Here is a 23,315-nt window from a genome sequence, read left to right as displayed (position 1 = left end):
TTGTTGTGTTCCTCTGGTGAGTTTAGAAACCCAAATACCACTTGTAAAATACTTTAAGAAATGTACTATGTAAGAAATGTCCTATAGTATCACCACACCCACAGAGCCCAATTCTCATATTGAACCAATTTTTATCACACTTTGTACAAGGTAGTAAACACATACTTCCTTTTTTTTAATGTTTATTTTTATTTTAAGTTCCAGAGTAAATGTGCAGGATGTACAGGTTTGTTACATAGGTAAACATGTGCCATGGTAGTTTGCTGCACCCATCAACCCATCGTCTCGGTATTAAGCCCAGCATGCATTAGCTATTTTTTCTAATGCTCTCTTTTCCCTCACCCCACTCCCTGACAGGTCTCAGTGTGTGTTGTTCCCCTCCCTCTGTCCCTGTGTTCTTGCTGTTTAGGTTCCACTTATAAGTGAGAACATGTGGTGATTGGTTTTCTGCTCATGCTTTAGTTTGCTGAGAATAATGACTTCCAGCCTATGTCCCTGCAAAGGACATGATCCCGTTCCTTTTCATGGCTGCATAGTGTTCCATGGTGTATATCCAATCTATCATTGATGGGCATTTGGCTTGATTCCGTGTCTTTGCTACTATGAATAGTGCTGCAATGAACATATGCATGCATGTATCTTTGCAATAGAAATATTTATATTCCTTTGGGTATATACTCAGTAATAGGTTTGCTGGGTCAAATGGTATTTCTGATTCTAGATCTTTGAAGAATTGCCACACCATCTTCAAATGGTTGAACTAATTTACATTCCAACCAATAGTGTAAACGCATTCCTATTTCTCCACAACCTTGATTTTTTAATAATCGCCATTCTGACTGGCATTGTGGTTTTGATTTGCATGATCAGTGATATTGAGTTCTTTTTCATATTTTTTTGACTTCATAAATGTCTTCTTTTGAGAAGTGTCTGTTCATGTCCTTTGCCCACTTTTTAATGGGGTTGTTTCTTTCTTGTAAATTTTAAACACACACTTCTTAATTCAGCTAATCTTCCATGCATTTCCTTCGCATTATCCATAGTGTTGCTTCTGTATGTCACATTTGATGGATTCCATTCCTGCAGGACAGATTTTAAGTTTGTCTTTCAAATTCACTTTGCAGCAAGAGCCCTTCTTGTTGCATCTCTAGCAGTAGTGGTTGCCAGAAAGAATGTGCAGAGAGAGGCTGCATTTATCATTTCTATTATCAGTAATTTGAGATAGTTTAATGAATTTATTTACCTGCTAAGGCAGGATTGAGAGAAGAACAGAGCAAAAACATAACTTTTCAGATAATGAATGTGGGAAAAGGTCTATAGATAATCAGACCATGAGAACATTTCGTTCACTGCTCAGTGTATTTTGTCCCATTTTATGTCAGCAAAGAGCTACTTGCAGTGACAGAAATAGTTTTTCCCTTGGTTAAAACTTTTTAATTTATTCTGAATGCCAATGCTGGTGTTCCTTAAACCAGTACTGTGAATTTATTTCCATGCATTGAGGTTGATATCACCTTCAGCTCTGTTTTGTCCTCCACTTTCTTCTTTGGATTGCTCTAACACAATACAGTGTTTCTGTTGACTATGGCAGAAAAGCTTCCTTTAGCTTGCTAATTATCATAAGTGGGTTCCAATGAATGTTTTATTCAAGATACTGATTCAACTAGCCGTTTTTAAATATCAATTTCTGAAGGAGATTATTGTACAGTTGATCCTATTTGTTCATAGGGATGACTGAATACCCAGTATATTGCCAGTGCTGAAACTGACTCCTGGGCTGTGTCTACTCAGTTCAACAAATATTCACTGAGTGCTTATTATGTGCCATACACAGTGCTAGGCCAGAAACAAATGCATATTTGCCTTTTTGCCAATCAAGTAAATGGTTACTTTTAAAACAATGTGATTTGTTGACACTAAAAATATTTTCATCTTTTTAGGGTTTTGTTTTCTACTCCATGAAAAGTATAACCAATTGTCATGTTCCTTGTTATTTATTTGAAGAATTTCTTTCAGTCACTGGGTAGAGATCAGTTTCTAAGACTGCCAAGAGGGTTGATGACAAGGAATATTCATGAATGGGCAATTTGGGGATTAAAAGTTTTAGTAAATGATGAAATCATTTTAAATTCACATTTTATTTATTTCAAATAGAAATTACTGATGTAAGATAGAGATTTCTTTGATTGTGTTTTATTTCCAATTGGGTTTCCAGTGTGTGAAATAGAACTACATGTAAATATAGCAAGAAGTGTGTATATATATTTGGTCTGGGCTAAACATTTTGTCTAATGCAGCTGGATACTGACATTAAAAAAAACAAACAAGAAGGAGGCAAATTTAAACCATTCCACTTTTGTGTCTCCACACACACACACACACATGCACACACACACTACAGAATAAGTGTGAAGAAAATAATTATAACAAAGGTGAAAAAGAAATGTAAGTATGAGGAGAAAGGTCAATAAATGTTGCTTTTAAAATATTCTTTATGACTCTAACTACCATAAACTGCTTAAATGTCTGTGTTCAAACACAATATAATTATCTGATAAGAAATGTAAAGCATATTACTTTTTTTTTTTTTTTTTTTTTTTTGCGATCGCGGTTTATTTCTGATGAGGCTGGGTCTAGGGCAGGGCGGGGGGCGTGTGGGCGGGGCTAGAACTCCACCCTGCAGGCGCGGAAGGCGTCGTCCCGCACGGACACCGTGCTGCTGCTGCCGCCCAGGACCGTGATGCTCAGCGCCTGGAGCCGCGCGTGCGTGCCTGCGTACCACGTGTGCATGGCCGCCGAGTCGAAGGTGGGGATCAGGGTCGCCTGCAGGTCACGGTCCCACTGCTGCTTGCCGGCCAGCAGCGCATCCAGGACGGCCCGCGTGCCCTCCTCCTCGCGCTGGTCCTGACCACTGACGACGCCGCAGAGCGCGCGCACGCGCTGGAAGAACTCCTCGTCCACCAGGTGGGCGCTGCTTCCGCTGGGCAGGTAGGCCAGGTTCAGGGAGGCCGGGGACTCGGCGGGGGTGGCCGATGGCCCGGGCCGGCTGCTGGCTGACCCCGATGGGCCTCGAGTGGCAGTCCTGGGGGCTGAGGACTTTCTGGACAGGGCTGCCCGGCCTCCCTTCTCACTGGGCTCACTCCAGGCACTGAGTGGCCGGCTGGCCCGGTCCCCACCAGCAAACCCCTTGGTTTTGATAGCAGCCACTGGAGTGGCTTTAGGGGTGGCAGTGCGTGAGGTGGGGCGCGTCAGCTGCTTCCGAGTGCGGCCCACGTTCTCCGTCTGCTTCGCTGTCTTGGGGGGCAGCATCTCCGGGGCATTATCTAATAAGCGCTGTCACTTTTTCATTCTTTTCTAAAAATAGGAGAAATAATTTATCCACGACTTTCTCAACATTTATTTAACATCTACTATGTTTCAGATTCTATGAAAAGTGCTGCAAATACAAAGTAACATCAGGTTTCTAGCCTTGGGGGATACTAGCCCATTTGGAAAGACTTTCATATAAACTCACAAAAGCGTTTTATATAATTTGTGCTATATATGGTTACTAATGGCAATTTAAATTCAATACTTGTATATTTTGCCTTAAAATAATTAAGAAATGATGCATCCAAAACCAGTCAGGAGAAAGTAATTATTAGGAATTTTCTTAATTCTAGTGGACCATAGCATCTTCTCCATGGGGCAATTGTTTCTCTTTAGTTTGGTGTCTCTCAAGATTCCCTAAAATGGTTGAAAATGTATAAATATTTTATTTACACTTCTTTAAATGAGATCTGTGGGGAGTTGTGGCTTTGTAGAAAATTGCAAGTTTATTTTACACTATGATTTTTACTGCTAAAAATAGTCTCCATTTATTGAGCAACATATTATTCCATTTTCATACTGCTATAAAGAACGGCTTGAGACTAGGTAATTTGTAGAGGAAAGAGGTTTAATTGACTCAGTTCAGCATGGCTGAGAAGGCCTCAGAAAACTTATAATCATGGCAGAAGGCAAAGGGGAAGCAAGACACCTTCTTCACAAGGCAGCAGAAAGGAGAAGTGCCATGTGAAGGGGAAGAGCCCCTTATAAAACCATCAGATCTCATGAGAATTCATTCACTATCATTAGAACAGCACAGGGGAAACTGCTCCCATGATTCAATTACCCCTACTTTGTCTCTCTCTTGACACGTCGGGATTATGGGGATTACAATTCAAGATAAGATTTGGGTGGGGACACAAAGCCTCACCATATTAAGCAATTATTATATGAAAGGCTCTATACACACATTATCTTACTTTTTAAAAATTTTTGATAGGTTTTTGAGGACAAGGTGGTGTTTGGTTACATGAATAAGTTCTTTAGTGATGGTTTTAAGATTCTGGTGTACCCATTACTTAAGCAGTGTACACTGTACCCAATGTGTGGTCTTTAATCCCTCACCCCACCCCTGACCCTTTCCTCTAAGTCCCTGAAGGATATTTGATCATTTTTATTCCTTTGCATCCTCATAGCTTAACTCCCACTTATGAGTGGGAACATGCAATGTTGGTTTTTGATTCCTGAGTTACTTCACTTAGAATAATGGTCTCCAATTCTATCTAGGTTGCTGTGAATGTCATTTTGTTCTATTCTATGGCTGAGTAGTATTCCATGGTGTATATATATGTGTGTGTGTGTGTGTGTGTGTGTATGTATATATATATATATATATATATATATATATGCGCCACATTTTCTTTATTCACTCATAGATTGATGGGTTCCATATATTTGCAATGACAAATTATGCTGTTATAAACATGTGTATGCACACATTATCTTATTTAAGCCTCATAGCCACCCTAAAAAGTAGGATATTATAGATGAAATGTGTGAGGCATGAAGAGATTAACTTTTCCAGGACCCTACAACTAGTAAATGATGACATGAGTATTTGAACTAAGGTCCATCTTAGTCTCCGGTCTCTGCTTTTCCCCACCAGCTCGATTGCCTCCCATTTTGTAAAGAATCTTCCATGTGCTTTTTTACATTCCAAGGAATGAATGGCAATAATCCAAATAAAAGGAATGAAATACATAGGTTATATTGATAAGTTAGAAAGTTAGAAACTATTTAAACTGTAGGGAACTATAAAAACATAAATAAGGGAGTATTCATTAATGTTTATCTCTGTGTTACTGATGTTGTTTTATTGAAATACACCTTAATCTCTAGCCCAGTAAAGCAGGAGTTGGACCAGTGGTTCCTTTCTACTTTTAGCAAGATCTTCCCACCCTTGGTTTGAGGAGTACAACGAGGGTAAAAGATTAAAACAAGTATTAGTTCAAAGTGAGAAACCTGATGGGAAACTTCAGTTCTCTGAAACAGATTGTTTCTCATAATAAGGGTTCAGGTTGCACTCAGAGTCCTGCTCTAAAACCTGAAAATGAGTCTGGCTGGTGGGCCTATTTATAAAGTAAAGCTTTTGATACAAATGTATCTTGCAGCACATCTGGTTTGATTTAGCAAAGTCCACAGAAACAGTGCATTTGCCTTAGCAGCCGTATCTCTAGGGGTTTGAGCATACTGAATTATCCATGAATATTATCTAGACCTAAATAATACAATGTTCTTGCCTTTATTAGCTACCTAAATCAGTAGTCATGAGCATTTATTTTTGATGTGTCATGTTACTTTTCCGATGAGTCATGTTACATTACATACTCTTTGGCAGGAAAGAGGCATGTCATTTTGCTAAAATGAGTTGCAGCCGGACATTGAAACAACCCATAAAATAAAGTACCTCTTCTGAAAAATCTCTTAATCAATAGCCCTAAAATATCAAACAGCTATGATGAAAAGTACAGAATGTTCACACTGTAAACGGGCAAACAATTCTCATCCAGTACACTTTTCACTCTGCAGTCTCTCCAATGAGCTGAAAAGGAAAGCCAAGGTTTTAGTTCCTAACACTCTCTTCAAATATATCACTCTATTTTAAAACAATAAATCACCTCCCTGTGCCCAAATGCTAAACAGCATATCATACTGACAAGAACCTGGCTTAGAGTCAGAAAAAATTAGTTTCAAAATCTAGATGGGCCATTTACTAAATCGATGACTTCAGCCAAGTCAGTTGAGTTCTCCCAGCTTCTCTTTCTCATATGGAAATCTTTGTGGAGTTACTGTGTGTTCTGAAAGATATAGCAGAAACAAAATGCCTAGCACAGTGTCTGCGGAGTCAAGGAATTAGTGGGGGCTACTCTGGTATGGTTTCTTGCTACCCTGTCTTTTATAGATATATGAACAGGATGCTTCTCTTCATGTTTTGTGATTATTCAATTCAATCAACAAGCTGTTTACTCTTTTAGAATATCCATCGTGAAATTGTGTGAAAAAGTGGCACAGGCCATAAACTATGAGTCAGAAACTACTAATCCTGTTTGTTCAGAAATAAGTCATTTGATCTCTCTGGAATTCCATTTTCTCTACAGTATGTGGAAATTGAAGTTTATTCTTAAGGTTTGTCCCAGCTCTGACTTGCTATAATTTTACGATTTGAACTTTCAAGACAGACAAAACAAGATCAAAGATAATTTGCGTCCCTGATTACTCCTTTAAATATTAATGTAAGCTGGTTAATGTCTAGTTTGTGAACCAGGCCTATTTAATGAAAGAATCCCACAGTCAGAAAGAAACTTATCCAATCACATGCAGGTCAGGCCCACAAGAAGGGTATAAGTGAGTGGTCAAAGAGAGAGAAAATTCTGTCAGATTTAGTTGTGACTCCTATCAGTAAAGAGAATCTCCTAGGTATGTTGAAAAGGAAAACAAGTTCTTTTGTAGACAAATTGAAATTGAAATTATCTATAATGATGGTTAATTGATTTTTGTGACAAAAGTTTGGTGATATTAACATGAAATGCTAAAAATTAATACTAACAGAAGGTTGCTATTATATTATCATTATAATAGATCATTATAATAAATTGATATAATAAATAGATAAATCTTAGATATTTGATAGCATCAACAGTATTCAATATTGAGTATATTCTATGACTGACATATACACAAAACCCAGTGGTTCTTCTTTATGGTAAAGCATTTCACACAGAAAGTGAACATTGATTTCCTCTGGGTGAAGATTTTGCCTTTAAGAGGAATCACATTTTCTGAAACATTAGCCTTAGATCTACACAATGTTGGGAACCATGAGGGAAAATGCTGCACTGTTTAAAAGCTGTGTGGGTGGTAGGCTTTAGCTCCGTGAGAAATTGGAGGACCTATTTCAGTTTCAGCCTTCTGGGGAGGTGATGACTTGCTAATGGGTACTTACAGTCTTGGTAATAATGTGTGTAGCAGCACATGGGAAGCCTACTTTTATCTGTAAAATAAGAGACAGTAAGAGTATCTATTTCATAGGATTGCTATAAGGATTAAATATCATTTTGCATATAAGTACTCAATAAATGTAAGCTTTTACTAGTAGTAATTATAATATACTACCTCCGAATACTTGGAAACATCCTAGAAATCAAAGTTGCTGAAAGATCTCACATCTAGAAGTTTAAATAAGATATCTTCAACCGTATTAGTGAGGCTTTTTTTTTTTTTTTTTTTTTTTTTTTTTTCGTAGATGCTAAACTAAAGCGATAAAGCAATCTGTCCCTGGAGAACATTCTGTGTGTAATTTAGAATTAAGAGCATTCTCAATGTAATATAAGCCTGGCATTTCTTTTTTGAGAACTCATAGATTGGAAAGGGCTGGAATAGGGGCAGATTGTGGTACTTGGAACTATTGAAGAAATGAGTAACATGCACAAATCTCTTAGGTTCCACTGCATGAATTGTAATGCAGGAAAGAGCAATACTGGTTCCCATAGGCCTTCTTGAGTCTAGGACACAGAACCAAGTCAAACCATAATGAGGGGATTATCTAAAGAAGAGGAGATATCCTTTTTCTGCTTCTATGATGCTACCAAAGAAACCAAACCTAACAAAGAAGTAGATATCCTTTCATGTTAAAGGAATATCACCCGTTACAGCAGAGATTCATGTAATGGAAGCATATTTTTTTCTTACATAAGATTTCTGGATAGTTAATTCATCTCTTAGGATTTGCTTCTGGAAATGCAGTTAAAACTAACCATCTGATAGGAAATTATCAAGTATCATGATAAAAAATTTGATTTGCATCTCTCTGAGAGCTGGAAAAGTATGTTTGTAGGATGTTTGTGTCTTAGACAACTATATACTTCAAGAATCTCATCTCTATTTGGTAACAACAGAGATAAAGCCATTATCCACAGTCTGAATGCAGGATCAAACAATGGAAAAGCATTAATAAAATCTCATTTGAGTATACATGTACAGTAATAATTGAAGACATAACTGAAACTGAATTTGAAGATGAGAGAGTTGTTTCTTGAAGTGACTTCCCTAAAACTCAAACCACATAGTTCCCTTAGGTATTAATTGTGTTACTTGTAAAAATCTTCTTCTGATTTTTTTTTTCCGTATTGAACTAGGCATCTACAAGAGGCCTCAGTTTAAAGGTGTCCACAAAACATCATTGCTTGGTTATATTTGACTTTGACTGTTTCAAGACCATCAGCGTGATTTTCCCTTCTGGCTCCTGCAAGAATAATAAAGCTTCTTCTGGAGCCATAGACGCTAAGGTATTCTCACCATTGCTCTTGCAAAGAGGAGTAAGATTCTTTCCTCTGTTCACTTGGCGGTGCTGTCCTTTAGGGACCTCCAAACACCAGCCTCTACCAAGTACCACGTGGATAGGTTCACTCTTTAAATTCCTTAAGTGTTAATGTACAAATGGATATGTGTTATTCAATTCCATGGGCTAGAACATTATCTTTTATAAATTCAAAATCCATATAAACATTGTATCTATGTGGAGTACAAGTTGGTGTTTACTAGAGAAGTTTCTTCATAGACACTCAGTTACTGGGATTTTTGGTGACTGTTTTTCATTGTTTTGAAATGATTCAGTGGTTTCCTAGGGGATCAGATGTCCTAGACTAGAGACTGTTATTTTGCTGATAAGATCTTATAGTAGGAAAAGTATTCTTAAAATCCCACCTGGTGCCTTTTAAAAATTTTCAGTAGCTCCTAGAGTTTCCCAGTTGCCTACATACACATAACTTTCCACTCATATAATAGTATTCATATTTTTGAAGAGAAGGCAGATCCAGGCTTTTACTCAGCTCTGAATTCCAAAATGAGTTTTTCAGAGCTCATAACAAAGATAATGGTCTGAAACCTCACAGGGCTCTTGTGGTGTGCAAGAACCCAGTTGACAAGAGAGACACATTTTGAGGAAATGTAAAAATATGGTTTGCTTGGATATATCTTGAAACACAGGCTAGAAATCTTTGGTCTATGATCCTTAAGTTTTTTTCTTTATTCATTATTGAAGTCTAGTTCAGCGAATGGGCTGAGGGAAGCAGGTGGAGGTGGGCAGAGGAATGGTTCCAGTTAGCTGGAAAAAGTGGACTGTGAATATGGGTGAATGTAGGGTTCTGGAAGATGAGGCTGAATAGAAAGGCAGAGGTCAGATGAGGAAGTGTCCCTCATGCCACCCTGAGGAATTTGGATTTGATTCCAGAGAGCAAGAAGGAGCCATTGAAAGCTTTAGTACTGGGGAGTAACATAAGCAGGTTTTCCTTTAGCAGGACTTCTCTGGTAGCAGTGAGGAACTTACTAAGATAGGTAAGTGATATCTGAGTTACATCATTACAAAGTTAGGAAGTATAATAATCAAGAGAAAGTGTTAAAAGGGTCTCAGTTAAGAACTGGAGGACTGGAGGGAGAAGATTATAGGCCAGATTATTTTAGGCATACAATATGTGAAACCTGGTGACTGAGGATGTAGGGGGAAAAGAAAAAAAGAGGTTCATAGAAAGGCTTCAGGGCCAGGAGTGGCGGCTCATGCCTGTAAATAATCCCAGTACTTTGGGAGGCTGGGGCAGGTGAATCACTTGAGGCCTGGAGTTCAAGACCAGACTGGCAACATCATGAGACCCCTGTCTCTATAAAAAATTACCTGGACATGGTAAAGCATGCCTGCAGTCCTAGCTACTCAGGAGAGGGAGGCAAGAGGATCACTTGAGCCCAAGAATTTGAGCTTACAGTGAGCTATGATTGTGACACTGCACTCCAGCCTAGACAACAGAGAAAGACCCTATCTCTATTTTTTAAAGAAAGACAGCAACATTTCCATCTCAAGTATTGGTTGCATCATTCATGGACCTACAAAACTGAGGTCAGAAAGAGAAGTTGGCAGGGTGAAGTGGGGTGGAAGATGGTGTGAATTTCAGACATCTTAGGTTTGAGGAGCCATTTGGAAGGAGGTGAGGATTTAAATTTGAGAACCTAAATTTGGTGGCAGTTGATTCCAAACACCTGGGTGAGATTTTTGCCTATATACCCTTTCTCACTGTGAGTCAATATTGTTTTTAATCTTCTTTTCTACATAAAGAATGACCTTAATATTTTCATCCAAAATAGAATGGCATAAATTTGGTAAAGCACGTTTAATTTCTTCAGGCCACAGGAACCAGGCAATGAAAACCATTTCCAAAAACAATTTCATTATATTCTGTGATTATATAAGCCCTTCTAAGTTAGGAAAAAGTGGATTTGGGTATCTTCGAAGCATACAAACTGTCTTTGCATGCCCAACGCTCATTTTCTTGATTGAGTCCTTAGGACTGAGTTTTACATTAGATTCAAAATGTAGTTCAATTCACCTTTTGGTGAGGAAATTAGGACCTAACTTCAGCGCCCCTTCAGAAGGTCATCCTTTTACTACAGCTCCATTATTTTCTTCTTTTCTCCCCTCATCTACAGTCTAGCTATTTCCACCACTGGTTCTTACAGAACTTCTGAGCTTTATCTTTTTTTCCTCTCAATATTTCTTCAAGCATTCCACAGAACAAGCTTTCGTTCCATGAAAAATCAGGTGATGAAAATATGTGTCAGTAATATTTGATATCTTTTCATTGAAAAGATATGTACCCTTAGGGTTATAATACATGAATAGCCTACTTGATATCTCTTACACATTACAGAGGGGGCATTTTTAAACCTTTTATTTGTTATGGCATAGGTCTGTATATGCTTTCTTACACATTGAACCAGTCTGATGGTATTTTTCTGTCTACAAGATGGTGTTGCAGTTGGGTCTCGATGATGTATAGTGGGACTGATATATTTTTTATGCTTCATGTACTAAATTTTAAAAAAGTTACACCTGCAGATTTTTATCTGTGTTCCATCAGCATAAACGCTCCAGGATCAGCACTTTTCAGTTCTCCCATGAAAAGTGATGAGGTCTTGCAAGGGCTGAAGTCATATGATCTGTCTCAGTGCTGTCTTAAACGGTTGCCAGAAGCTAGGGCATAAAGTGAGTGCTATTTTGGCCACACTTTATTGAATTCCCTCTCCAGATGCTCTACATATTTCACAGCAGAATTAGCAATAGCGATCATCGTGGAAGATCATAAATGTCCCAACTCCTCTCTCAATCCCCAAACCAGTTCACAGCCACTACTAGCTGAAGATGATGACAAACTTATTCCATCCACCTGACAACGCAAAAAGTCCATGTGCTTGAGGGCTGTGGGATTCCAAAAAAGATAGGAGGGAGGTTAGGGGCAGCATCATGGGACTGCAAAAAGTTTGGCTTTAGTTGGAGACTTTTCCTTGCTCGACATTCTGTGTGTTTTATAAGGCCTAAGGGGGCAGCCAATAACTCTCAACTGTGTTTCATACCCTGGGCCCCAAGCTGGACTTGTCATTTTCATTCCAAACTCACATAATCCTCCTGCAAGCCATTGCATCCGGATCCATTTTAGCAGGTAATTTGCATAGCCAAACATATTTCTTGAACACTCTCTCTGGGGTGAGTTTACCTGGGAATCTCTGTGGTGTCATCTAAAATAAAGTGACCAGGATTTTAGTTTTCACTTAAAACTGCAATCTAGCTCAGCAGTTCCATCAAAGTGATGTTAATGCATAATAATATTCATAAGGGTCCATGCCTTGTGGGAAGGTATATTTAGAAGTTTTTCTTTCTGTGCAGCTATTTAAGGCCCGTGGATCAGTCTCTTTAGCATGGTATCCGCTCAAATATAGTAAATGACTTTCAGCAAATAAGTGTTAAAGTCAGGTTACATCTTCATTTTTTTTAAATGCTAGGGTTAAAGCACATGTGTGAACCTCAGGGCTCTGTGGTAATCTTGATTATTGGCTATCTATATGGTCAACATGGCCTGATGATAATTTCTGCATATATTTCTCAAATAAGTATTTTCCTGATCAAGTTCTATGAAACCTCAGAGTAGAGCCACTCCTCATCTACACATCCATCAATAATTTCATACCTTGAATACATGAATTTAATATCTGCCTTCTGAAGAAGTAGAAATGCTAGGAGATTCATTTATACAAATGATATAGGAATTTTATGACCTGTATTTAAAAAAAAATCCTATATCTCTTCACTTTAATTATGAGTGTTGTTGTGTTTAGACTTAGACTCTAATCTCTGGTCCAAAAAAGGTCAGATAATCTATAGTAATTATTGTAATTAAGTCCACTAATTTCCCCCAGATTTTCAGGCTCTTGGCTATAGTGATCAGCATACCTTGGACTGTAGCCCTACTGAAAATTGTTACATGGAAAAATGGATTTCAGGAGTTTATACAATAGATTCAGCTCACTGTATGCTTGATCCAGTTGATTAAACTATCTAAAGTGCTGATAGTAACGAATCGATCAAAGAGTGGTTAACTTAGTGTCTTCAAGTTGAATTGAGTCCCATTGCTTTCCATCTTATTTTGTTTGTTTTTTTTTTTTTTTGAAAAGTCTGACCTATAGGCTTTGTTTAATTATAGAGCAAACATGTTCTGCCATCCTTAAATCTCTTACAAGAAAATCATACATTCTTTAGCCTAGAAGCTATCTTGAGAAATCACCTAGTTCATAAATTGTCATCAGGCAAAAATATACCTAAATCAGTCCACAGGATTATATTTTAAGCTTCAAAAAAATAATTTCACAGCTACATCTGATGCCCATTCCATGTTCCCTTTTCTATATCTGGAATTGTCTGTCTTCTATTCTCTGAGTTCTGCTTTCCCTTCATTACTGACAAATGTACACACACATGCTCCCATGTACTATCCCTACAGTTGTAGCCCATTTCCTGTGATTTTATCCTTTACAGAAACCTTTGTATACAACACTGACTTTACAACACTTGGAAACACATCCTGGTTTTCTTACCCAGGTTTCTCCTTTGGCTGGAGTTGTGAGGATGTTAATGGTGAACGTGTGAGTGAAGCGAAGCCCCTGTTATCATGCAAGCAATTGCTAACTGTGGACCTCTGACTTTGTAATTTGTTCTTTATGGACTCGCCTGCAGCCAATAAGCAAAATCAATAGTCTTTGCTGAAAAGTAAGCAAGTGCCAGTGTGTTATGTGACAGGTGAAGATACATGTGCTTACCAGGGGTCAGGGGGGCCACATCAGATTTCTCTCTGACTTCTTTTCAAAAAGCTAAATCCATTTAGGGAGCATTCGTCATTGGAAAATGTTGCAGTGGGGAATAAGAAAGGCTGCTATTCTTCTTTCCTCATTTAACGATGTTTGTTTTCAACAGCCTGTTCAATAATGTCACTGGGAAGAAATTATGTGAGAAGAATAAAGTGCTTAGAGTCTATTTATTTATTCATTCATTCATTTTTGTAGAATAACACTAGCTGTTGCTTTCTCATGTATATTAATACAGATGTGGTTGTCCAAACATTTGTCTGTTCTATTCTTTTCCAAGAAATAGGTAAGTCTCTTTCTATTGCCATGGAATTGATGGCCTGTAGTTTAAGTCAGAGGGAAGGTTATATGAGCTTGACAAGAGACATACATATCTCTAAGCCAACCTTATGAAAGAATGTAAATCTACTCAATAATTTGGCTTCTGATAAGATGCCAAGATCCTTTTCTATTTTCTCTTCAGAACCAACAGACATCAGGCAATTTTGGAGAAGGATATAAAATAAAAGACTAATGAGAGAAAGATTCAAAAGAACTAAACTAAAATGGACTTTTAATCTTTGATATTTTATCACTGCACTTCTCTATTTGGCTTCTTGTACTCCAATTTGTTTGAACGTTGAACTCAGAAAACAGGATTTCAGTCACAAGCAGGATTTCTTAACTTGATAGTAAATTGAAACAATAAGTGAACAGGGCATTTTATTTCCCATTTCTTATTCAGGGGAATCTTAAGCCATTGACACATCTAGCAGTTATCTGGCAGGGGTGTCAAAAGAAGAAAGAGCTGAGTAATAGCTGATTGGCAGCGTCTGAGCACATGGTTTCATGGGGTATAGGGGTCTCCTACTTTGACTTGGAAATTCTTCTCAAGGAAAAATTAAATTTAGGACATGTTTATGTAGAATACAGTTTGACTTCAATGGTTTCTATGGTTCCTAGTGGTAAATTTGATTATCTTTATATTTTACAATCATAATCAGTATTTATTTTTGCAGTCATGGCATTCCAAGGGCAAACATATAGGGTTTATTAAGAACCATTACAAAAACTAAAATGATACCAAGAGAGCTGCATTTATTTATTTACTCATTCATTCATTCATTTGTGCTTTTGAGACAAGGTCTCAACCTGTCACTCTCACCCAGGCTGGAGTGCAGTCATGCTATCACAGTTTATTGCGGCCTTGACCTCCTAGGCTCAAGGGATACTCTTGCCTCAGCCTCCAAGTAGTTAGGACTACAGGCATTGGCCAGCACACCTGGCACATTTTTTATTCTTTGTACAGATGAAGTCTCTCTATGTTGCTCAGACTGCTTTTGAACAGCGGGGCTTAAGTGATCTTCCCACTTTGTCATCCCAAAGTTCTGTAATATCAAAGGAATTGCAGGTATAAGCCACCATGCCCAGCAAGAGCTCTTTTAGGAGTGCTATGAGTTACTTTGAAATCCTTTGAGAATTCAGATTTCTATGGCATCAGAATTGATGCTTAATAAGATTACTGGTCATCTACTACATGAATTCATTACAATGAAAATTCCTGTCTGCCAAAAGGATATATAATACCTATCTAATATGCTGTGTATTTCATGTTATATTTAACATTACAGAATCCCAGTGTGTGAAAGTAATTTGGGGATTATCTTAGAGTACATGGGCACTCCTGCATTTAGAGACAGTGTAGACACTTTTCCTTAACTGGAATATAAATTCCTCAAGAGCAGGGACTATCTTACATTTTTTATATTCCATATATTTCAGCTACTAATTCAGAGCCTTTTATGAACAAAATCTGAATCTGATTTTGAGGCTGACGTATATACAAATTTATCTACTATGTGTATATGTAAAATATGTATATGAGATACATAAGGCTATGCTTGTCAAAGTAACATAATTTGTTTTTGAATTAGATAAAGCTATATATACAAGCTTCATTTTCATGAACACATTACCATGTTCATTTTGTATTTATGTTTTAAAATAACTATGATAATAAAAAATGAGATAGAAATCTTCTCTAAGGGAGTTTAACACCCATTCCAGTAAATTTTCCTGCTACATCGACATGAAACAATTGTAGAGAGACAAATACTCTTACAATTTTTAGATACATAAATTGCTAGAGAGAATATAAAACTTCACTGTCCAATATCCACTGGACAGGTATAAGCCACCTGAAACGTTGACCACTTGAAACATAACTAGTTAAAATTGATATGTGATGTAAGTGTAAAATACACACCAGAGTTGAAAACTCTATGTGAAAAATATGTCAACTATCTCATTCATCATTATTTTATTGATGAGATATTGAAGTGATAATATTTATTAATGTTGAATTTAATAAAATAGATTAATAAAAATAATTTCATGTGTTTCTTTTTACTTTTTGAGATATAGCTACTAGAAAATTTAAAGTTTCATTAGTGACTCATATTATATTTCTATTAATCAGATTTGATAAAGTGTGACTTCTCCAGGTTAATGCAGGTGGTCAGATCCAAATTGCTGCATCAGAGCTATTTGATCCTTGACCATTGAAATAAATATCTCTTTGCTATAATTATAAGATCATATTTTGTGCATTTTCCCTTCATAAAAGACATCTAAATAAATAACTCATGTGGTTAAGTATTTCATTTTCTTTATACTTCTTACAAAATTCATGTAATAGATGACCAGTAATCTTAGTCACTGAGAAAGCCATTGAAAATGGGTAAGGCAGTCTTTTTTTTTCTCAAGAAAATTTATAACTTGCCTTTCACAGTGCACTGAATTTTTTTTAAGTTCCAACATTGTCCTGAAGCTCAAATGTTATATATCTTCTGCCATTCTAGATAGTCAGAAAGGAATCATTGTTCAGTGAGAAGTTGACTCCCATCTTTGTGGAGAGACAAGATTGTATGATGACCACTCTGGAGCAAAAAGTGTCCTTTGGTTAGAAGCAGAGACTGCAGGCCCACACCTACGGCAGTGATATAATCTGAAAGCTAGATCACACGAGCATCACAGGAGGTAATGAGTTCCCACTTTTGACTTAATTAAGACTTTAATGGTTATAAGGACCAAAGTCTCTCATTAATTCCACACCAACTGAGGACAGCAATTTCAATCACTTTTATAATGTTGACTCAAAGGTACAGAAAAGAGAAAAAAGCCTGAGTAAAGGATCCTGTGCTATCCAGGTCACTTGAAGCCCAGGGCGAGGAGAACATTACCATCCCATTGCTTAAGTTATCTCCTAACTCTAACGTAGCCACTTGATGTAAGGCCATCAACCCTGCAGGGCCATTTGGAGGAAGATGAGAGTTTACAGTCACAGAAATGGAGCTGGAATGCAATGCATTTTGAGAATGCAAGCAACTATTCTCTATATCTTATTGCAGGGACTAGAAGCCCACTTATGTGGCATCCACTGAGGAGTGACAGGAAGGAGCACTACCCCTTCCCAGGGAGAGTTTTCTCTTTGTCCTGTTGAAGATACTTGAAATATTCTATTCGAGATTCCTTTAAGATATTTTCTCCCCTGCCCTGAAAATGCACTTAGTATATATGACATATTAAACTATCATTAGTTATCCATACCTTAAAGTTAAATACATACGAATTCACTAAACAATTATTTATTGAGCCACACAAGATAGGCCACATACTGTGTGAGGCACCGCGAATATAACGTGAAACAAAAGTAGATACAGCTTCTGATCTCATGACGTTACAGTCTAGTAGTAGCAACAGGTACTGATGGAAAAAATCACAGCAATAAATGGCTGATCATAAACTGAGGTATAAGAAAAGAGCATCACCATGTGTGTGAGCCACTAATAACCAGTAACAAGTGAACTTAAAACTACATCCCACTCCCACTGCTTCCCTTGACTAGCCTTAAAAATAAATAAATAAATAAATAAATCAAGGAAAAAGTAAGGAAAGCTTCTTTGAGGAAGTGACCATTGAAATGTATCTGAAGCCTGGGGCTTGGCAGCTCATGCATGTAATGCCAGCACTTTGGGAGACTGAAGTGGGCAGTTCACTTGAGTTAAGGAGTTCGAGACCAGCCTAGCCACGATGGTGAAACCCTGTCTCTATTAAAAATACAAAAATTAACTGGGTGTAGTGGCATGTGTCTGTAGTCCTAGCTACTCAGGAGGCTGATGTGAGGAGGTTGCAGTGAGCTGACATCATGCCACTGCACTCCAGCCAGGGTGACAGAGCCAGACTCTTTAAAAAAAAAAAAAGGAATATATCTGAAATAAGCATAAATAAGTAGAAACTGACTAGATAAATGACTAGACAAAGAAGGAGCGCAGTGCTTGAGCCCAACTGGGGTACATTTCAGTCCTGTAAAAGATAGATTTTTAATAGGTTTTACTATTAACAAATCAAGGAGAATGGGAAATCTGCTGAAACATGAAAAATATTTTTGATAGGTTATTTCTAGAGTATTTGTGAAATAAAATTGCACATATTTATAAAACATTAATTTAATTGTAAGTAGAATGTATTTAAGGGGGCAGAGAGTAGATAAATATGTATATTATTTTAGGAAAAAAATTGCTTCCTTCTCTGAAACAGAATTTTTCTGGAGCATATAAAAATAATTAGTGTATATGTGCATGCGTGTGGTAAATGTGTGTGTGTGTGTGTGTTCAATTTCTAGCACAGAGGCTGCCAACGTAAGAAACAACTGGTCATCATGGGGAAGGATAAAAGAGAAGACAAAAGGCTAGAAAAGAAAGGATATAGTTTAGAAAATTTATTTCCCATGGCATTAGAAAAAGTCAAGTTTCTGGGGGAAAGGAAAAATTTGACATTCTAACAATTAATGGTTGGACCGATTGGCACCTTTCAAATAGTAGAAATTGAGACGATTGAGTCATTGGTGCTGCCATACGTTTTTTGATAAGGGTAGCATGCAAAGACTTATCTTTTCTCATAAATAAATTGAATTGCTTTAAATCATGTATAGCAACAATGTCTCATCTTACATGCCAAGTCCTATAGATGGAAGGATCACACCTAAGAGCATTGAATGTAGGCTACGGAATCCACACCTGGGCTTAGCAGGAAAGAGCACCCTAACTGATTAGCAAAGCCTGTCACAGACAAGAGAATTCCTTGTCTAACAGAATCTTTGTCATCCTGGTCTCATTCACCTGAATTTTACATGTTTTACCTTTTCTTTGGCCACCTAGAGCTATTTCTGTCCAAGAGACAGAAAAAAGGAAACCATTTTTAACATCTTTAATAACTGTCATTATTATAGAGGCAATATTAGCTCATCAGGTTTTTTTTCTTTTAATAATTTTGGAGAGGAAGTAAAATCTGCAAACAACAAAGGCAATTTCCTTAACACGAAGATGAAAGTTTTAAAGGAATTTGCATTTCCAGTGTTGAGAAGTGTCAAATCTTTCTTGGACTCAAATCCCCTATGTCACACCAGGGCAAGAAGGGTAATGTTTATAACATCTGAATCTCTGAAGCAGTAGCTATAAGATGTAAGTGTTACTTAGCTGAGATGTGAATAAATATTTATAACAATGGCACATGCATAGCTAATTGAGTGACTTTTGTTAATATTAAACTAGATATTCATGGACATGTGCCTTTTTCTATAATGAAAATACTGCCTAGGGCTAGTTTTGTTTTTCTTGTCTAGAACAATTTATGTGCTTTCACTGAAATGAATATAAACTCCTATTCTCATGACAAAAGAATTCACCATTAATTTGAGTAAAGAATTTCTTTATTCCCTTTGTAGTATACTTTATTGAGAAAGCAAATCCTCAATGTATCTTGAAATTTTGTTCATGCATTATATTTAATTTCAACAACACATTCAATGTCTATAAATAGAGATTTCTAGGATTATTCGAACCAGATGTGTTGTTATCAAGTTCATAAGAGATTTTCTTTTGATTAATTTAAAAAGTAATAAAAGCAAGGCAACAAAGCAAAGCAAAATAATTCCTCTGTGGTGGTTTGTGTGAAGTTTGAATCCAATATTTTCCTCATTTCCTCAATCTTTTTTTCTCCCTTCTTTTTCTTCTTCCCTTCATTATTTCTTATGTGCACTGCAATGGATGGATATTTGGCTTTTGTTCATTTTTCTTTTCTTTTCTTTCTTCTTCTTTTTTTTTTTTTTTGAGAGGGAATCTTGCTCTGTTTCCTAGGCTGCAACGCAGTGGTGTGATTTTGGTTGACAACAACCTCTGCTTCCTGGATTGAAGCAATTCTTGTGCCTTGGCCTCTCGAGTAGCTGGGATTACAGGTGTGCACCACTATGCCGGGCCAATTTTTGTATATTTAGTAGAGACAGGGTTTCACCGTGTTAGCCAGGCCAGTCTTGAATTCCTGGCCTCCCAAAATGCTGAGATTACAGGCATGAGCCACCATGCCCATCTGGTATTTATTTTTTATTGGCTGCTTAGCATTTACTCTCTCTTCTTAGTAAGACTTGACTTCTTTTTGAGCAATGAGCTCTTCCTTATTGTGATCAGTCCTGCCTCCTACTTGAAATCTGTGCTGTTGCATCCGTTCTCTCCCGGCCACTGTGTAATCAAGGGAGCTGGCAATGACCTAACTTTGATCAATTAGATATTCTTTCTGAGAACTCTGAATGATAAACAAGATAAGCATGGCGGGACCTGCTATTGCAGGTCTTCTATCCAAGAGCTATAGTGTAAGCGTCTTGACCAATCTGTTCCTGCTAATGAGATGACTGTCGTATTTCCTGCTTCCTAGACCTCCAAACTTTCTTAATTTCTGCTCATTGACCAGCCCTTTCTTCTACCTCCAGCCAATTGAGTGAATCCCTAATATCCTTCCAACAAATTCCTTGCAGCATAAAGTAGCCAAAATCTAAGAAATGCTGACATGAACTCATCTATTCTCTACTCTATTGTCTTTCTTTTAAGTGATGTATTAATAGCTTAGTCATTAGGGTTATACAATAGACCTAGTTAGATATCAGATTGCCAATATAGTGATCTATTCCCTAATATTTGCCTGATTATGGCCTCACGAAAGATTTCTGTGACATGACTAATGTACTAAATACAAGGGCATATAAAATTCACAGGGTGAGCCAGGATTTTCCCCAGTTCACAATCACCCTGTAGTGATGGTAACTGAAGTGAACTTGAAGTTGTTTAAGTAACTAGACATATCCTGTCAGAGCCTCATGTCACTCATGTGTTGTTTTAGGGACTTAGAAAATCAAGAGAGGATCCATAAAAACATAAAAAAAATACACACAGGCATTGGTTGCTATATAATCTGTTACTTGGGCCTTCCATATATAATGATTTCCAAATTTGACTGGTAATAAAAATTACTTAAGCTCTTTTGTGCAAATGCAAATTGGTTATGCTGGCCCCATCTGGGACGTTCTGAGTAACTAGATCTGGGGTGAGATCAATATTAAAAATGCATGCACTCTAAAGAGAGGAAGACTGCAGTAAAGGACCAAAAACAAGGTGATTTCAGTGATTCAAAGGAGAAAATTTAAAGTTACAAAATAAAGCATTAACAATAGAAAATGAATAGAAAGGAATGGATTTGAAATTTATTTAGGAGGTAACATAAGCCAGACATGCTTAAGATTAATTTAATGGAGTTGAAATAAATATGGTCAATCTTGAACTCTAGGTTTTTAGATTGTGCAATTGGGCAAAGAGATTCCATTGCTAAGACAGCAAATAATGGAGAAAGAGCAGATTTAGAAAGAGGTGTGTTTGAACTTAATGAGGTAAAGGTTTTTGTGTGATAACCAGGAAAAATGTTCAGCATGAATGCAAAGTCCAAAGATCAGGTTAAAGATAACGTCTGAAGATATAAATTTGAGTACTGACTGCATACAGGTGGTATTTCTAATCATGTGAAAGATAAGATCATTCAAGGAAGGTGTGGGAAGGGAAGCGTGCTGAGTCAGGATTGTACCTTCAGGATTACTAACATTTAAAGAGCATTAGGAAAAGAACCTGGGAGGAAGAGGTGAGTTTGGACAAAGGAGAAGAGAGTACTATGAAAGAGGCAGCAGTCTCATTGTCAGATACAGTGAAGGTGCTTGAGTATAAAGAATGAAAAGTGCATATTGAATTTGTAGAAGAACTCAATATATTTTTTTTCCCCAAGATTATCAGGTAAAATTTTGAGAGCAGATTTTGGGTAGAAATGGATTAAGGAATCAATGTAACTACACATGTAGGCAATTCTTTTAAGAATCATCAGGCTTTGTATTCAATTCAGATCTTCTGTCCTATGTATAGGCCAATTCTGTGTTCACAAAAGGTCAAGTATATGAATTCAGGATAATTATGCAGTGAGATAACCATAGCCATGTTCAACTCAAAGGTAGAGATGGTCACCAAAATTTCATGCTCCCTCTTTTGTGGTGTAGTTGTGTCTGATTGATAACTGTGCAGCCATAGATATTTTAGAAGCCTTTGTATTTAAGTGTGGTTATGTGACTAGCTCTCAGTGGAATATAACAGAAGCAATAGTTAGCACTTCCTGTCTGAGGTTTTAAGAGGCAGGATTCTCCACTCTTTTCTTTTCGTTTTAGAGTTGGGGTCTTGCTTTGTTGTCCAGGCTGTAGTGCAGTGGAGTAATCATACTCCAGCCTCACTGCAGCCTCAAACTCCTGGGCTCTAGTGATTCTCCTGCCTTAGCCTCCTGAGTAGCTAGGACTGTAGGTGTGCACCATCACACCTGACTAATTTTTAATTTTTAATTTTTAAGAACTAGAGTCTTGCTATATTTCCCAGGCTGGTCCCAAACTTCTGTTCTTAAGAGATTCTTCTGCCTTAGCCTCTTGAGTCCCTGGGATTACAGGTATGTGCCACTGCATTCAGCTCCCACTCTTTCCTTTTCTATCAGTTATATGCAAACAAGTCCAAGATTCAAGGTCATAGCAAAGCACAAGGTGGAAGGGTCTGTGAATCCTGATCATTCAAGAGAAAAGACGCCAGACAACTAGGAACATCTGTGTTATGTTACCAAAATATTACCATTTATTTGTTTTATCAGCTGTAATACAAACCAACCTAAGCACGATAGGGACCAAAATTTTAGATAACTGACTTATAGTTTAAATGTATTAAATATAAGGATGTGTTGGCATCATATAAATGTAGGTGATAGTTTAAATGGATTAAATATAAGGATGTGTTGGCATCATATAAATGCAGGTCATAACATTAATTTGATGAAAATCTCAGATAATATGGTTCAATTCATTGTTTACAAACTTTACTAATTTAAAGTTTAGTGATGCTATTCAAAGGTAACAAGTGGTATTAAGCACTAAATTAACTAATCAATTAATTCAATTCAGAAAGTAAATTGAGATGGTTTGGTAAATAAAATACAACTCTTTCCACTAGGTGATTAAAGCTTAAGGATCTGCCAATTATTATTTTCCTTGTGGGTTATATTAAGATATCATCAATACATTATTTATGCTCAGAGAAGAGATAATTGTTCGATAGTATGCTTATGTGCCAAAAGAATAGATGTCTTTGTTTCTTAAATGCCATCTTTAAAAGTAATGTAAGTGTTTGCTCTGGAGCCAAGGTGGCCACATTTGGCTCTGTCCTCCATAAGGGTATGAGGTTGAGGAAGTGAGTGAAGATAAAATCTCTTCCTGCCTCATTCACAAACAACAGGTCCAGACAACAACTGTGTCTGTGCAAAAGAAGAGGATATCTTTTTCTAAATTGTACAAAAACCCCATGTGGGCCAGCAGTGATCCTTGATAGTGAACC

The 23,315-nt window shown here is 37.2% G+C and overlaps 1 pseudogene; it reads right to left on the bottom strand.

Annotated features, from left to right (window-relative positions):
• Nucleotides 1–2,664: 2,664 nt before the first annotated feature.
• Nucleotides 2,665–23,315, bottom strand: part of LOC101039165 (microtubule-associated protein 1S pseudogene) — an 83,142-nt pseudogene continuing 62,491 nt past the window's right edge.

Source organism: Saimiri boliviensis, chromosome 14 (assembly GCF_048565385.1).
Source record: "Saimiri boliviensis isolate mSaiBol1 chromosome 14, mSaiBol1.pri, whole genome shotgun sequence".
NCBI classification, from domain to species: Eukaryota; Metazoa; Chordata; class Mammalia; order Primates; family Cebidae; genus Saimiri; species Saimiri boliviensis.
The sequence above is the reverse complement of the archived record's forward strand: the minus strand, read 5'-3'. Positions and strand labels throughout refer to the sequence as shown.